Consider the following 19001-nt stretch of genomic DNA (forward strand, 5'->3'; position numbering starts at 1 on the left):
TTTGATTCGCGAGACTCGCGGTAGTCTGCACTGAAATCGCAGTAGCTCGTGCAAATTTTCACCGTACAATCGTCCGCACGGCCGCAAAGCTTCAGGAAACTACTTTTTCCAGGGGCGTAAAGCCCCTTCGAACCACAGCGAAGAACAACTTGCCGTTCCGAGGAGCTATTTCCAAGCGAAGGAAAAAACTCAACAAACTCGGATACTTGATTCGTACGGAATCGACATCGTCGGTCCGAGCTCGCCCTAATTTTTCCTGAAAAGAGGGCCGCCGCGCTGTGAATAGGCGCAAGTATCTGGTGCGTGAAGGAATCGCCGAGACGCGGAATCGGGGAGAAAGGAATTGGGTGGGATGAGGCCAGAGACAATGAATCGTCACGGTTGTCTCGGAGAAAGAGCGAAGGGGTTGAAGAACGCCGGCGCGTTTTACACGGCAGAGAAAAAAGAAAAGAAGGAAGAAATGTTCCTGCACCTGTCCGGCGGCCTGTAATCCGTGAAAACCGCAAGACGATGTGGTAAAACGAGAAATTTTGCGTTGTCCTGCCGGCTGGACGTAACCGTGCTTACGCGGATATGAATTAGGATAGGGCAGAGTCCGCACAAAAGCCGCGGCGCTTGCGCCGAAAGCGTCTGAAACGGGGAAGGGGTTGGATGAGGATGGTGTAGCGGTCGTCGAAAGGGGGGTAGAAGCTGAGCAAGGCCAACCGGCGTGGGAGGACCGGGGTGGAGGGGGTTTTACGAAGCTTCTGCGGGAAACGGAGAATCTGCGGGAGTCAGTGCAATCCGCGTCGCGACGCCCTTCGTTCTCACGGTCCGCACTTAACGCTGGATCGAGGGCGCACGAGTGACGGGACGATCAGGACTCGATCCGTGTGTTGTCGCTCTCGTTCACGTGCCCAGGCTTACACCTGCTTCGCCTCTCCAGTGCGCGAAACCAAGAAACCCTTCCCCCGAAAAAGACAAAGCATCGCCGAAATAACAAATTTTTCATAACCTCATCCACAGACTCTCTCAGTGTAACGAGTGTTGATCCGGTGATTATCGCGAATCTCGATCGTGTGTCTCAACGGGGAAACGTCATTCGTGCACTACTCGACCAAAGAAACAAATAATAATTTTTTGACAATTCCTGCTGTAAGAATCTGGAGCGTCTTTTGCAGATACCGTTTTCGTTCAATCCTCAGTTTCTCTCCGACGCTCTATCGTCTCGTTGACAATATCACATATTACATTAGCATCAACATTTGCACGTCCTCTTTCCTCTGCTCACCGAGCTGTGTCGATTGTGAGCGCGCTATAGTAACGTGTCGTCACGTTGACTTTTGCGGAACTTCATTGATCGTTCCGAATACGAGGTCGTTACAGTTTTTCTTTATTTTTTTTTTTTCTCGCAATCACCTGCATTTTCGGCGCCCGCCCGACACACCCCAGGGTACTTGCAGAATTGAATATTATGCATACGTAATTTTTATGGTGCCGTCAGTTCGCTGCCACCCTCTGACACAATCGCGGTCCTTGGTGGGTTGTTCCGCGAAGGTCATTGCCACTGACAATGCCTCGGCGAGCTACACTCGAATATTTCGGGTTATTTCGAACACGATTTTCTTTATTTCTGTGCGACAATTTTTCGTGCTATTTTTTCTTTGATCGTTGATCGTTTGGAAAGTGTCATTGTGCCATTGGAAAGATGTCGCACAAATCTGGTAACTCGTAAAATACTTTTGTTTTTACGCGAGTTGTAAAGGTTCAGCTGTTGTTATTATACTGTTACCTTTTATTGGGAACTGTTCGGTAGCTGCCAGACGTACGGAGTAAATTTTTGTAGCGGTTTTATGTGTGTTTTCGATATCTTCTTGAATATTCAACGTTTATCGATGTGTGTTCCGCAAACGTTGCTACCACCATTTATCAGAAAAATCTAGCGAGTTGTTAATAGGTTCTCTAACAAAATTACATCATTCCCAGCAAGCACGTCAAACCTTCAAATCAGTTCCTAACGCAAAATTGTTTCTCTGTGACTTATGTGCCGTTAGGATCGTCCCGTTTTCGTTCCGATTGTGCAGAATCGGTATATTTGTTGCGAGAAAGAAGCGCGGTCGGCCGTACCGTCACTACACGTTTTCGCCGTTTCTATTTGCCGTGTCCGTTGTTCTCTCCATATTCTATCAGTTTTGTTGATTTTCCCGCAAGTTTATTCTTTCCTCTCCCTCCGTTCAGTCCGAAGTTTCGGGCTGAAATGCTGATCGCGGGTTGATCTACACAGTAACAACAATCGAGAGCAGCTCCTACGCCGATCGTGCTCGTAGAAAGTTCAGGGTTGAAAGTCGGCTTCCGCCTCGCGTCCCACGCAAAATTTCGAGCTTTTCCCGGAGCGGTCGGCAGACACCCGGAACACGCGCGAATTGCAGAGCGAATTGCGGAGCGAATTGCGAACCAATTACGAAGCGGCCCGCGCTGTTTCGCCATAATATTTATTCCGTCGGGATCCGCGGGTCGGCCGGCGGTTTATTCGGCGGTTCGAAAGGGGGCGGGGAGGGGCGGCGGACACATAATTACGGCGTTGAAAATCTGCCTCGTTAAATGATTTTTAATCGCGCCGCATTAAATGGAGTGCATCAAAATTACATGAATATTTACGCCCGGCCCGGCGAAATTGCGTTTTAAGTGATTCGTCGGCACCCGACGAATGAAAATTGCATATTAAATATCCGCATAATACTAGCTAATTTGCGTAAGTAAACCTGCGTGTAACGATCAATTGATTAACGATATCCATCCCAAGCTAACGGCTCTAATCGAGGACCTTCGGGGTCGATTCCCGGTGTGCGCTGCGCTGGTTCAAATCGCTCGGACGCGAACGAAAACTTAAATATCGTTTGCCGGAAGCCTGTTCGTAAGAACCGGAAGTCGATGCACCGGTCGCCTGAACATCCTGTGTCCTGCGAAAACAAACCGCCAGGACGTTGATACAACGCCGGGGGAATGTGTGTTTCCGGAACGTCCTCGGCGTGATTAGATAATGTGTGGAAACTCTCGTTAACGTCACGTGCGCCGGCTATCTGAATGGTTACGCCAACGGACAGTGTCTCGGTGAGTACTCGGAACAATCCGTCAATTGGTTTGCACCGTTATAGCAATATGCTCCATGAGTTTCCTCGGGTCTCCATCAACTTGTGCCCAGTCGCGAGATTGCGAAATAAACGATGTTTATTCGGTGGCGATTATAGACGCACACGTTGAGTAATTGGATGATACGGTATAACGAAGATTGGCAAACATGATTTAATATGTTTTACCCTGTTCGTTGTATCTAAATATTACCGTGTCAGACACTTTGTGACTCCTGCATGCTGACGCGCAGATTCTACTAAATACATAGTATTTATTCACGCTCTTGTTGACTCGTCTCTAGTTTTGATTACGACCCATGTTCCGAAACCATGTAGATACGCACGTCCGCGTTGTAACACGTGCAATTGCCAAACAACTGCGAAACATTCCCACGAAATATCGAACGTACCATTCTGAACTCCGAATTAACGAAATTCTGAATTGAAGCTGTGATAATGCACAACCAGTAACAGGGAATTTGTTATTTCTAAATGATTTGTGGTTTTATAGTGTGCCCAGTAGTTTCATGGAATTCTTCACACGGGATCACTGCTATGTGTATATGTAATAAGTAGCGGGTTTTATGCGTTTATGACGAAAGTGAGAAGATGTAATGCAGTGCTAGGCAGAATAGTATTTGAAATAGAAAATAGTAGATAGTTTATTTTATTTTTAGAACATACCTATAATCATGCAAAGAAATTATTTTATGTATAAGAAAAAGTACTTTATTTGGAAAATATTGAAAATAGTGAGACTTATTTTGTAGGACTGTGTAAAATAGTATGTCAAATAGTTGATAGTAACTTATACTTTTCTGATATTTCGTTGCGTGTAATGTTATTACGAAATTGTTGTCCGTTCATCAACATGTTACATGCAAATATTCGTAATTAAGCTACAAATAATACTTTGTTCACTATTATAGTTATTATAATTTATAATATTAACTATTTGCTCAACTTATTTTCATTGTAAGGAAATATTTGAAATATATATTTGAAATATAACTATTAAAATATTTTATTTTATGTATCTGGTTATCAAAATAAAAATATTTTATTCTATTTTATTTTAAATTTTTCGTTCTATTGAAAGTAGTATTTTATTTGAACCACCTTAAATTATACTATTTAAAATAGTATTTTCTATTTCACTCCAGTTCGTTGCCATTCAGATAGAAAATTTTTATTTAGCATAATAATCCGGTGTCTAGTAATACCCACTTATGTACAGGACAGTTCAAGAATTGAGAGCAATGACGTTTGAATCATTTTTCATAGCTTAATATATAGCAATATTAATCTGTAAATATATGATGAATATAGCAATTTTGTATATGAATATAACAATATTAATATATATAATATATATAAAAATATTTTACGTAGCAATATACAGGTGTAAAAGAAATTTAGAAAAATATGTATATTATTATTATTGCATTTTACTTACTCTGTGAACACTAGGGTTACGGAAACTGTCAAAATCACGCGTTCTAATATTTTTAATTTAGGATAATTGAGATTGTGAAAATGCACTCTTGAAGAATTATTCAACAAATTCTTTGGTTGTATATTATGAAAAAAATGGCTAAAAATTTGGATATGTACATTCCCCTTATTTTCATAAGGTAATGTAGAATAAATTTCTGCTCTGTAAAGACAAAAATAATACTTTTCGACTATCTTCCTGCATCTGTGTAAATTCTTCATTGAACACCACTTTTCGAAACGTTCTTTCGTTAAACAATTAAGAATAGCTTGAATGGCAACCGATGTGTAGACTTGTACACGTTTATTTGTTACGAATATTAAGCTCTTATTTGAAAGTTAAATGGTTCGGACAATATCGAATTCAGATATTTTTGTTATATTTTTTTTATTATTGGAGACGCACGTGTAATGCATAACGTAAAAATTGCGGGGTTATATTGAAAATACAAGGATTTTTGTTTATTTATAAAGCAGGCTCTATCCACAGTTGAATATCGTCAATACGCAAGCGTGATCTGCGTCCCTGAGGAATATATTAAAATGTTGTTCCAACAACTGTCGATGGACGTTCACGCGAAATAAAAGTTAAAATAACATTCCTTGCGTCAACATAAAATTTCGCGGCAATATTACGTTATGGTGGCCGAGCACTTCTGCTGCGAACTGTATCCGGTTATACATATTGTGACAACGTGTCCACAGCCACAATTGTAAATTACTATGCCTTTACTTACCGAGGACACCTTGCGGTAGTATTACGGGGCTTGTAGGCAGATTCCCGCCAAACTGTCATGGAACTTGCTGAATAACTTAGCTCAGTATTGTGACAGTTTGCGGGCTTTTCAGGATGTTTGAAAATGCCGAAATACTTGAAAAGTATGCTCTCCGGGAACTTACCAGGAACAGGAATAGTTGACGACATTAAAAAGCCTCGTTAAAGATTTATAACGACAAGTAGGTCATAAGTCGAGCTGCATCGTTGACTATGCAGACGTATTTAACATTTAATCATGATAAGGTATCATGTTAGTTGATTTTAAAGCGTACATAATTAATAATTATTGATAATCTCATGTTCATTTTCATCTCAACAGTTTTGCATTTGACGAAACGTACATAATCATCGTTGTATGATTCTTTGCAAATGATGTACCTACTTAGCGACTATTTCGTTACTATAATTTTCAATGTTCAGCCATATCGTAAACTGTTAAACGTTGTTAGAACATTTTCTACGATGTTGAAGAACAACATTGAAACACATCGCTCCGAATTTTTTTCACTTATTTCTCCATGTATAGTGAATTTAATTGCTAACAGAAACAAGAACTGGCCCAGTCCATTTTCATACGCGACATGAGAGACAATCTAACAAAAACGAAATTTTCTATCTCAAAAATTTGGACGGGCATAAAACAATTCCGAACCGAACCAAATCCCATTAAACATGAAATTTCGCTGTCGCTGGTACATGGTCGTGTGCATAAACGTGTTAGCAGTGCATACACGGAGCGTGTAAAATAATATAAATTCGTCGTGAGGCGATTTTTCATGCGTACTGTGTACTCTTCCTCGAAAGAAGAAATATGACGGAAAAATTCGAAAAAAATTTCGTTTACGACTGAACATTTCATGAATGGGACACGAGGATTACGAGAACAGGATCGTCATGCGTCACAGGATTTACAGACGGATTCGCGGATGGCACGGGTGCATGAAGAGGGTGCATTGAATAGCCAGTCCGATTAACGCGAAATACATAGTCCGGGGCGTGTCGCGCGGCGGGCTTTAATTTTCCCTTCGTCGTCTTAATTCGCGGCGGTAATTCGCGTTCATACTTTATCCAGTTAGAGGAGCGCATCGCGGGCGCACCGGCAAATTGTCCGTAAGATTTCAACGGTATTCCAACGGAGGATCTCTCCCGGGGGTTCTTAACGGAATTTTCTGCGGGGTAATCACGCGTCGTAAGTTCTCATCTTCACGCGACAAGTTTAAAAGTTTAACGGGAGCAACAGGGAACGAGACCCGGTCGATTTCCAAGGCCGTGCGAGAAAGAAAAATTAATAAAACCGGCCAAGCAGCTGGGAGAACGATGTAACGAGCTTGATACGCGGGGGAAGGGGGAAACGGTGGGAAAGGATCGGATAATTCCCGCCCTCCGTTCATTCCGAACGATAATAATCTCTCGTATTGATCCGATTAGTTTGATCAATGCGACCCGAAGCGCCTGGAACGCCGCGGCGCTAAGGTTCGCTCGTCAATTACGTGCGGTCACCTCATTCGCGAATGGGCACGAATCGTTTTACCATATAACACCGTTACTGGTATTATTCAATCTTTATCGTTGACCCTTCTGATTTTTCATTCGGTGATTAGCGTAATTCCATGGGCACGCTATAAACAGACTTCGATTTTCTAACAAGGGAACATATTTAGCTGATACAAGTCGAAGTGATGAAACTTATGTGAGATATATAGTTCTTCAAAAAATATTTCACACGTGTTTTGTTTTTATCGGCAAACAAAAAACTTTTGTGAAAATTTTCTTGCGCGACTACATTTCCCATTAGAAAACACACAATTTAAACAAAATTTTTATTTTTTCGACCTCTGGTTTCCAAGATGTCTAAAAAAATGTGGTTTTGACCGCCAACTTTGAGGGCTGTTTTCACCCCTTCAAAGTGGACGGTTGCCGATAAAAAAAGCACGTGTCAAATATTTTTCGAAGGACTATATCTCATATAGGTTTCGTCAAAATCGGCTTGTATCAACTGAGTATGTTCCCTTGTTAGAAGCCTGCGCTTTTTTATACAAAATAAAATGATGCATAATCTTTTGAATAACTTCAGTAGGTCCAAAGTAATGTATCAATACCATTCAATACTGTTTCAAATTGCAGCTGTCCATTTCTGTTATAAATTAAAATTGCAGCTATCCGTGTCTGTTATAAATTAAAATTGCAGCTATCCATTTCTGTTATAAATTAAAATTGCAGCTATCCAGTTCTGTTATAAATTAAAATTGCAGCTATCCATTTCTGTTATAAATTAAAATAATTAAAATACATATCATTTGTTATAACTAAATTATATTATTAAATTATATTATTAACTATATTATTTTTCGTAACTAAAGAATTTATTACGATTTCCAGTTCTTTCTACGCGATTAAAGAATTTATTTAGTGTGATTTGCAGATATTTCTACGTGATTAAAGAATTTATTTACTGTGATTTGCAGATATTTCTACGTGATTAAAGAATTTATTTACTGTGGTTCGCAGTTCTTTCCACGTAACTAAATAATTTATTTGTTACGAGTTGCAGTTCTTTCGTTTCAAATCAGATTAACTGCTTTTCTAGCTCTTTGGTATGAAAGAAAATAAAGTTTGCGTTCGGTTCGGTTGCATTTTTATTTCCACGTGATGAAATGTTACTTTTCAATAGCACGCCCGGTAAACATATTGAACGAACCAGGTTCTTTAAAACATCAGCTTCTGAACTAACGCACGCTTTACTGTATTGGAACAGCGTAACGTAGAAACGCGACGAACGCGTTTCACCGGCTCTTTCGACATTGACACAAGCATTTTATGCGGCGTTTTGTTAACCGCTTTGACCGAGGCTGGTTAGTACGTGGACAACTAGTTATAGCATACGTATGGCACCGTAAATTTTCCGAAAATAGAATGTAATCGATCGAAACATTTCCAAGCGTTTTATAAATCCGTAAAAATCCGCAACTTACTCATGTAGATTGAACGGTCCACGGGATTCAAGTTTTTGCCTCACTGTAAATCCAACTGTTATGCATACAGAGTATGGTACCACCGAATGAGACAGCGATACGTATATTAACCGAACAAAAAGTTCCTCCGGACCCTCGGACACCTTTGGCGGAGAGATTTATATCGGTCCGGAGGACGTTTCAACTGTACAACAATCGGGAAATTTGTTAATTGTAGAACGCGCTGCGTATTTCATCGTGATAAATAGATCCGGCGAATGAACTTTGCGAGGGATTAAAGTTTCACGGTTATTGATGGAAAACAGTTGCAACCAGCCGTAAAAAGTTCTCGCGCCCGTTTACACGTGGGATTACACGCGTTTAAGAGGATTCCAAGAGCCAATAAAATCCGTTCCGCCCTATAAATCGTTGCCATATAGCCTTCTATTTGCAGAAGTTCTACAAATTCTTTCCGCGAACGATCTCTTGCACGACGCGCATGCGCGCCTGTCATTGTCCCCGATAAAAAACGGTTTGCGTTTCTGCTTAGTCTACGCCGAGTGGATATTTAAACTTCGTGCAGGACAACTTGGAACGGCGCGGCGAAAGCACAACAGTTAAGTAACTGGACCACGGGATCCTTGTGCAAATCCTGGTTCGTGTCGATTATTTTCCTGTAATCAAACAAGCTCTTTTCAGCGACTCAGAGATACTTTCATTCATTGGTACACGTTATACTTCATAATGCAAGACAGTGCGAGATCGTTCTAAAGAGTCGGGGCTGAAAGGGAAGACGCAGGGAAACCGGACGACATTAGTCAGACATCGACCAACGTCAAAGTATATGTACAGGGTGTAAAGAAATGTTTGGTCTTGGCTGCCATAAAATTTTTGTTTATTGTTTATTGTCTTGAAATTCAAGATCAAGCACAATTTTGCGGCAATTCTGTCCATATTTCGAGACATATTGCAACGAAATTAACCGTTGGCACTCGAAGCTATTTTAACTCCAAAACGATTTCTTCAGACCTAAAATATTTCCCTTCTATTCTATATATTCTTTTCTCATGTTATACATACGAAAATGGTGCAATTTACCCGTACAATACTGAAATATTTAGTAATTTATTAAATGCAAACGAATTTAATAATGTAAAAAATATTTTGAATAATGATACAGCAATTTTTAGTGGTGCCTTACAGTCAATATTCGAGTGCTAAGGGTTAAATGCAATAAACATTAACCCCTTCCCTTATAACAATGAGTTAGACTCGTGACCAAGGCTTCGCGCAGAGCCTACTAAATGCGAATAAACTTTTAAATAAAATTTTATTTTTCCAGTATTAATGTTGAAGCAGTAATGTAACTGATTTTCTGTTTTCGGCTAGGAAATGTTTAAGAAAATGTTCTAATGATTATAGTTACGGAGAAAATAGAGTGTCCTCTAGAATTAAAACGTTTCGTATAATTAACACACTGTCGGCGGGTAATACCATGAGCTTGACTCACACGTCTAGCGGGCGAAAATTAGTGAAGTATGAAAAAAGTGCACCATTGGAAAAAATTTCCGTTCAAAATTCTGCCTGTTCTATAAGGTAAAGAAAACACCTTAAAGATAATGACCTCGAACAATTTTCTAATAAAGAAATAACCCGACCCGCCGATTGGCGCCAGTCTTCAAATAAACGTGTCTTCAAATAAAATCCAGTGTAAATGACAAAAAGCTAATTTCTGACTAAACGAAGTACTGAATTTTCAGTTGATTTTGATCGTCGAACAGAGGAGCGAAATATTTCCGCTTCCACAAAGATCCGCAGTCTATTAATAATTTCGGTTACATTCTTCCCCGCCGTTGCAATTCAATAGAGTGGGTTATGTCACGCCTGTCACGTCTGCGCCCCGCACATAAATCGCAAAACACTCCGTTCACCGTGAATCCGTATAAAACGCCGGTAAAACATTCTGCGGGAGCTTTGTAAACTTGGCCCCGGACGCGACGGTCGTAGAGAAGCTGAAACAATGAACGGAAAACGGTGTATCGCGTGCGGACGGGGTTAACGAACCGCCGCGCTGCGAGAACGTCGATCATAAGTTCTTAATCTCCGCGGGTTATAACGACGCAAAATAAATGCAGTTTATTTAGTCGCGCGCCGGTTAATGCTCGTATCCGAGCAATTCCGTGCGTTAATCGGGCCCGACGAGCCCCGGCCGCTTTTATCCGGCACGATAACGAGAAATTAGCTGCGAAACACAGCAGCGCACCGTGTGTAATTGGGTGCATCGATTAAAAACTGTCGGAAAAACGAGGGTCCGTCCCGCGTCCGCCCTTCTTGGCTGCTGCTGCTGCTCTGCTGCCCACTCCCTCCCACCCCCATCCGCCAAACCGATTCTCACCCCTTTGTTTCGAGCGCGTGATGAACGCGGATAGATGAGACATCGATTCGAGGCATCCGCGTAAACTCCCGGGGCGCATTAGCGAACCGGTTGGCTGTATCGTTCGGGACCAATCCCGAATCAATAGCCGATTTCAGCAATAGTTTAAAGATGCACGTTCACGAGCCGGAATAAAATATTGCACCGTCCTCGCACACATCGCACGCTGGGGTATTCCCATAGAACGGCTGGCCTAAATTCCGAATTTTAACCGTCATTAACCCATGCACATCGAGGCAGGCTCGCAATGAAGATTTCGACCAGAATCTATTAAATATGTACCTACACGACTATGTTATTAATTTTCTCGAAGGGAGTATTCAGGTTTACGAGGCTGTGCTGGCACGAATTTTTGGAATTTTTTTCGGATGAACCGTTGAATCTTTTGCATTGGAACTTTGCATGCGTATTTATTGATGATCGACGTACATGTGTGATTTTTTTTTAAGTAAAAATAATCAAAATTGCATGAGTTATACATATATTTCTTGTAGAGGCTTTTCTACTGATCCGAGATGAACAATGGTGTTGTTTAGTGATCAGTATGATTGGAGTTATGGTTCAAACCAAACGAAATTAAAAGTCTTGATTATATACAAATTGGCGGAATATTGAAATCAAATTACAGATTTTTTAAATATTTTTCCTCGTTGCCAGCTTTTCGAAAATGTTTAGGTCTACTGAGCCAGAAGTGTCCGTGCATGTGGGAGGAACATGCAGTGTCTTGTACTATTGTCCACCACTGCATTAATGCACCAAGTTTACCGAAGTATTAGCCGTATCTATTCAGAATAATTGCACTTGGATCCACTTGAAATAATATAACACTCGTCGAGTGTCGCGCGCGACCAGAAGCAGAAAAACTTCAAAGCTTCTCGAGCAGTTCGACGTGAAACGAAATGATTAAAAGGTTCGTTAGCGGCGGCCGGAGAAATAGACGGGTCTCGTTTTTATTTCTTTGACCTATTTCCCCGGGGCACTCTCGGGGCTGTTTAACAAATTCCTTTTTTCCCCTAATTTCGCGTCCCAGCGCCGTTTCATTTATTCGCCGTGTGTTTCCACGGGCGAGCCTTCTATATGCCGGTAACAGTTTTCAGCAGTTCGAAATTCGAGCAACTTTTGGATTTCAAACGCGACACGATTTCCGCGATTATGATCGACAAGTCGAATCGGGCCAAAAGTTCTTTAGTTTAAGGGCAGCCCCGACCGGTAACGCGAACTCCGCGTCGAAATTCTGACAAGCTCGCGTGATCTTGGAATTAACGAACTTTTCGCCGAAGTAATTTTGCAAGGCCTTCGCGGCACCCATCGGCGAGTAACGGAAAACCAAGTTGTGCAGCCGCCTGACTGGTTTTACATAACATATTGCGTAAGAGTCATCGAAAGTTTGACTATAATTCACCGGGAATTGTAATGTTGTCAAGCAATTGTTGTCTCATTCGAATTTGATTATTGATCAATTAGCGAAGCGGTAAAATTTCATTATTCCTTCCTCCATTACAGTACTCGGTAAAGAAAATTTTATCGACTGCCAAACTTTCAGATTTTTTATTCTACAATAACGACGCTTTCATTGGAGATGGTTCCGTAAATCTCTTTACTCAGGAATAAATATATATATATATATATATATATATATATATATATATATATATATATATCAGCAGCTCAAGGGAATATTTTTTAACATTTTGCGTAACAGAAATAAAACAAATGAATCTTACACGTTGAATTTTATTTATTCCATTTTTCTGGGTTGAAGGTCATTTGTAGGTCATATTGTGTTACATGGATCAATTCGGTATTTTGTCAGTTACAACATTACGTTAACGAAGATATATCATTCCATTTAAAAATACATCGATGACTTTGAAATCTCATTAAAACATGACCTTGAAAATTGTTTCCCTTACACCGTTACATGTGGCCCTTCAAACAGTGTAACTTTGTCTTAATAAGATTTTTGTACAACGAAAAGTAACGGAGATATTTAGGTGTTCTGTTTCTTCAGACTCACCCTGTATATATATAGAGTCAATCGTATAAAATTTAAAAGAACTCAATCTTGTCTCATCCTTATAAGTCAAAACGTATCATATTATAGAGACAATCGTATAAAATTTAAAAGAACTCAATCTCGTCTCATTCTTATAAGTCAAAACGTACTAATTACATTTAGTGTCACCAAGATTAACCTGGTAGTGTTAAATTAGTGTAAGTGTTGCTTCTGCAACAATACCTGTGATCAGTATTATCAGGGGAATTGAGGGGAATACAGTCATCCTCTGTCTGTCATTACAGGATTAGTCACATGACATTGTGACAGATGCACGACAGGGAGGAAACACGTCACGTGACCGGCCCGTGGCGGAAGCGTGGGGGAATAGCATCGTAGAAGGGGAATGGTAGAGTGGGGGACAGGTCTTAAGAGCCAAGGGTAGTCACGTGACTTTTGCAGAGTCAGCAGGTCGGTAACTGCTGTATAATTTCCGTTCACAGTCTTCAGCCACTGACTTATGATCCGTCTTGGTTTTGATCCGACGGGTCCTAAATCTGTGACTAAACTTGTCCCTTTTTTGCTCTGTATTATCGATATTATGAATTTTGACTCCAGAAACATGCTTCAAGTTTTTTTTCGCAGAGAATCAAGACAAAATATAGCTGAATTTGTAGCTGGAGATATTTTCTAGCACGCGCTACTCTCGATTTCATCCAGAAAACTCATCCAATGGCATAAAAATGCTTGGATGCCACTGCATGCGCATCGTCAATTTTTGGCCTACTTCTAACGCTTATATTGCCAAATATCTGCATGATCTCGTCAGCTGATGACCAGCGCGCGCTAGATTGAACCTTCCTCTTTCGAATGAGCCCTTTCCCAGTGAAAAATATTCTCATATAAGGACGAAAAGTTGAGGCACGTAAAACCATTTTTCGCCTATTTTTGTCGGTAACGTGGTCACTCTACCTTATCGCGAATCCACGGAGTCTTGATCTGGCGACACAGCTTGCGATTAAGCAGTCAGCTGTGGCGACCTCTTTTCAAGCCATGACGGATACAGTCGTCATGACACAAAATACTGCCATTTCTCCGTGACGGATATAGTCGTCATACACAGCTGACCGGTTAAGAAGGAACTTCTATTTCAGCGTGAAATTCAGTTGAACCTGCGGTGAGGGTTGAATGTAACTAAACTTTTTTCATAAGACTGTAGTCGATGCAACTTCGCGTGCATACCTGCGCGGCCGCGGGTTATATGCAAGAGCGAGCACACCTGCACGCGATATCGAATATCGTAATTTTCTGTGTTCGTCTGCGTACGGCCATAACTGTGGTCAATTCTCTGCGGGTAAGCAGCAACCGAGTTTCAGAACATTCTGCAACTTCCTATCCATGACACTTACGGGAACACCGACGCGTGTCGCAAAGTTTGCGCTAGGTCGCCGGTTATTCAAAGCTTCCGCGATTTTATGCTAACCGTTATTACTCCGATGGCTTTGACGCGCGGTCATTTGAATTTCATCTGAAACATTAGTTACATTGAGGAAAATAATTGAACCATCAACTAATTTTACAGTGGCACTGGCAAATATTTCAGCTGGACCTCGAAAGACTGTTGGAACTTCTCATTTTCTCAACAAGCTACATTGGACTATTTATTATACGTAGAACTTTTTTTTTAAAGTATTAAGTAAACATTTTTGAAAATAAAAATTTTCGTTTGAATAGAGCTAATGAAATGCTTAAAACTTTTTTTGTAATTGGTTTTACATATTTTGATTGTAAATGTAATTAAAAGTTTTCGTTAATATTAACGTAACGTTATCATCATCATTATCGTAAATTTATTCTCTGAGAGATTTTCTGTAACGGTCACATATTCATGAAAATAACAAATTACTTTCAATATGAAGTCTGTCGTTGTTATTTTGTTTATTTTCTGTACCATACCCGAAAAAACAATGTATCTTTGTGTCAAGCACAAACGCGAAATTTCATGTTCTATAATATTTCAGTCCAAAAGCTGAAATCGCAATTTCGGGGAAATGGCGAGCGAAGATGGAAAAATCAAGACTGTCCGGTCATAATTGCTAATTAAACATTAATTAGTGGTAACCAGATTTTCCGCGAGGACTCCGGCAAAAGCGAAGGTTACTCGTTCGCGAAAGAGAAAACTGATTTCACTTAAGTTTCTATCGACGGTGATCGCTTTGTAAAGAATCGATTTAAACCGTCCGCATAAAATCAACGAGGTTATTCTGATTTTTATTATAAATCTCCTTTGACCGGGCAAATGAAAAATCAACTTCCTCAGACAGGAATGTTAATTTCATTTTTCTAGACGATTTAATCCAATCGATAAGATGGTTTCTCTCGCTGGATTCCATTGTGCGTGCCATGAATGTCATTTAACTTTACCGAGTGCCTGCACCCCTTTCTTCATTCGATGCTCACTCTTTTTTTTTGCCTTTAAATATTGAGAATCGTGATTCACGAAACGCTATACGTATCTACCTCCACCATTTCTATTGCTTACCGAACGCCATAATAAATAAATTCCATTTACCCCCGGCGTAATAATATTAATTGATTCCATTTTAATTTTAGTTCGATATTAAAGCTCGATAATCAGATGCCCCGATGCCGTTTAATGTATTCATAATTATTTTCATATTTCCATATTTTATTTAATTTCTATACCTTGGCAAATATAATTAACCAGGCAAGAATATTCTGACAATGGTTCAAAGAATTTATTATTTATTGAAGAGATTCGATTAACGTTAAAACAAAAATTTTTCAATCAAATTAGATACTGTTTTTAAAACAAATATTTAAGTATTTCAAACGTAAATTGTTCCTGAGAAGATAACGAAAATGGATTCTTTAAATCCTGTTTTTTCCCTTTACTCGTATAGAGTTTCCTCACTGTATACTTCGTTATTAAAATGTCATGCTGAGATTTATTTAATGTTGATACGAAAACTTAAGTAAGAACGAAGACGATAAGACTTTTATGCAAAGCGTATTCAAAAACTCTTTGCTACTTGTATCAATTATACCGACTTCAATGAAAATGAAAAACAGTGACCCTATTAGATTTAATTAATTTTTTACATCTATGCGGGTTCTCATATGTACAAATATAGTATTCAATAAATGTTTTACGGTTGGTATGGTTTTTCACATGCACGAATTGGAAATTTAACACTGAACCAACCACGGTCAGAAAGACCGGTTTTATATTTTATAATAATGTACCATAAATGTATGTTTCGTATTTTATATTTTACAAATAATTCAAACTATAAAAATTCATTTATGGAAAATAGTGGAATATATTTTCTTGTCTAAGCATTTATTATGTTGAAAATTACGGAGAATCTCGATAAAAGGATTGCCATTTTTATAAGACAATATTTACCGCACCGCACCTTTACAATCTACTGTTGTAACTCCCGACTTAATTTTACGTTAGTGCAGAAACATCTTGGATCCATTGTAGCGAAGCTCGGAAAGATTTGCACGAGCATTTTGTTGTTGAGGAGTGGAAAAATCGCGGGTCTAGGAGCCTGAAGGATTAATCGTTCTTGCGGATGCGGTTTATCATCGATATTTCGATCACGTAGAAGTTTGATACGCGGGTACTTGACGTGCAGTAAACGTTTATCCGTAAAGCGAAGCAGCACTTTATAACAGCTGTCAATGGGGCAACGGTCACAAAGACCGCCACGCGGATATCAGCGGCTTTGCACGCGTGACAGAACGCTCGATCGCAGTCTTTGCGATGGAAATCGATGGTAAAACTCAAAGGGACCTCGATAATTTCGCAAGCCGCCCTCCGGAAAGGGCGACGCACCGCACGATAGAAACCAATATAGTGTCAAATAGATGTTTGACACGATGCACGAAACGTCGTTATAAACACGCTCAACACCTTAAGCTGCGGGTAGGTCTGTCATAGCTATAATGCCGATCTGTATGAAAAATAATGATCAACCGCAAGTGGTAGAAGTCAAATGGAGACTTTCTACTCTTAAATATCTTTCTACAGTGAAAGGGACACAACAGTGTTCTTAACACTAAACCTACCACGGCCGGACTTTCACCAACTTATTCGTGGTGTTTTTCTGATTAAAACAACACCGAACACGATATAATTTGAACTGTATTTAGCGGTTTAATTGGCAATATTTAGTGCGCCAGTGGCCGCGCGTCAATGTCCTTTTCTACGTTCGGCACGGTCGACACGGTCACAAGAAAATAGTAGCCCTACACGATCTATGTCACAGCGAGGACCGGTGGATTGGGCTTAGATCAATACATTACTGTAAGTCCATTTTTAAAATTACACATCGCTTCGTTTAAATTCGGCCCGGTTTATATCGTAATATCTTGAATAAGAAAGTTCATTGGAGAATTGTTCAAGAAGACGCTTTCAGAATGTCTGTAACTGTAAAATAAAAAATCAGTGACAAATCATGTTAACTCGTGTGGTAGTTCCAGTGTTAAGTGAAAAAACGATGCAGGTAAATCAGATCTTAAGCAAGTCTTAATTTGGCGACTATGCACTCGATACACACAATTCGCTTAGCACACGATGCAAACAACCACAATTTTCATCTTATTTCTGCAGAAGGAGGACTTGCAATTTTCATAATTTTTAGTTTGTACAAGTTTATGCAACGTTTGAAGAAGGAAACGCACGCAGAGCCACTATTTGCATCAAAAGTTACAGAGTTATAGTTAATTCGTCATAAAATCGCTTCCATTGTGCCCGGGGTCTACGGAAGGACCCACTCACTCGAGAAGCCGGTTAAAGTGAATTAAACACGAGAAATTCTATGTAGGCCTTTTCTTGTGTGTCTAACCTTTTTTTTTTTGTATTTACAGTCGCTTTAACGTTCCCGAGATGCCATAGAAACTTGGCTAAAAACTTGAACGGAAGTGGCGGACCCTGTAGTTCGCTATTAAACTTTGCTCGTTTAAGTTTAACGGACTATTCGTGTTTCACGCTTCATTCACAAACGCGCGTGCAGGATTTAATTGTTGGGTAATTCCGCGGTTTGACGAATTAACGAGAATTCACTGTGAGAAGCAAGGACAGCTGTATGACCTTCCCCTGTGCTACCAATTACGTTTTGTTGTTTAATGTATGCTCGCGCGGTGCGTTCTATTGTGTCTCCTGTCGGTTAGAAGTAACAGGACAACTGAAAAACTTAGGTAAATAACGTATTACCTTTCTGACAGTGTAATTATTTCTTAACGTGATCCATGTTGGTTGAAGAGTTCGTGATTATTGTAATAATATATTAATAATATAGCCTTATATTATGCAATAATTATATTATATTATGTAGGTCTTTTGTTATTTACAAATTTACAAATTTCATTGTGACACTTTTTGTCAGCATTTCCTACTAACGAATATAGCTCACAGTATTCGACAACGACTTGGTAAATTGATTAAGTAAACTATATAACACAAAGTCTGCGTAAACCAACGAATGCTTTAAAAGAGAAAGAAAGAATTCTGGATAATTATTTTCAGACTTGCTCGCACACAAATATAAACAAACACGAGTAAAATAAGTAATGTATCAATGCTAATGAAGTTTGTTACTAGGGAAGAAACAATAAATTAATGATTTTAATATGACTGATCAAAAAGAATTCTGAAATGCTTACCAGAACACGCATTCACAGTTGATTATAGGTATAAATTATTTATCAATCAGTTTCTATAATTACGATAATAATTTCAGTTTGACCGGACATTGAAGTTGATGATTTCGTGTCTCGCAGTCATTCAGGTAGAGAAATGTAAGAAATATTATTGTCGCATTTGTCACATGATGGACAGGAACGTATTAATCTGTCAGCGCTGCGTGATCCGACGGTTCGATTGATGACAAACGATCGTTTAAGCCGAACAGATTCACGTCGATAATATCGTGTGAACGAATCTCGTTATTAATGATGCAAAAATATTCTGCGAAGACTCCAGGATTATACTTCCAGGATTTCTAATGCTTTTATCACTGTACAGTGGCTGATTAAATTATTAGAAACACCGACGATACATGCTGACAACACATTTTGTTATTTAAGAAATTAATATCTGTAATAAATCCGTGGCAAAAATTCGCAGATCAATTTTTGGGAGATTATCCTGAAAGGAAGACTTACCTTTACGAGATCACATTAAATATAAAAAATTTTGTAAACTTCG

The 19001-nt window shown here is 39.5% G+C and overlaps 1 protein-coding gene and 1 long non-coding RNA gene across 2 annotated transcripts in view; both read left to right on the top strand.

Annotated features, from left to right (window-relative positions):
• The first annotated feature begins 1115 nt into the window (after nucleotides 1-1115).
• The window catches only part of LOC143352474 (uncharacterized), a 465026-nt gene continuing 447140 nt past the window's right edge, over nucleotides 1116-19001 (top strand). The window contains exon 1 of the mRNA XM_076784988.1: nucleotides 1116-1134. The gene's annotated coding sequence lies outside the window, so the exon portion shown is untranslated. The remainder of the gene's footprint in view (nucleotides 1135-19001) is intronic.
• Nucleotides 2991-19001, top strand: part of LOC143352483 (uncharacterized) — a 98952-nt gene continuing 82941 nt past the window's right edge. The window contains exon 1 of the long non-coding RNA XR_013081938.1: nucleotides 2991-3090. This is a non-coding gene — a long non-coding RNA (uncharacterized LOC143352483). The remainder of the gene's footprint in view (nucleotides 3091-19001) is intronic.

This window comes from Halictus rubicundus, chromosome 3, assembly GCF_050948215.1.
Source record: "Halictus rubicundus isolate RS-2024b chromosome 3, iyHalRubi1_principal, whole genome shotgun sequence".
NCBI classification, from domain to species: domain Eukaryota; kingdom Metazoa; phylum Arthropoda; class Insecta; order Hymenoptera; family Halictidae; genus Halictus; species Halictus rubicundus.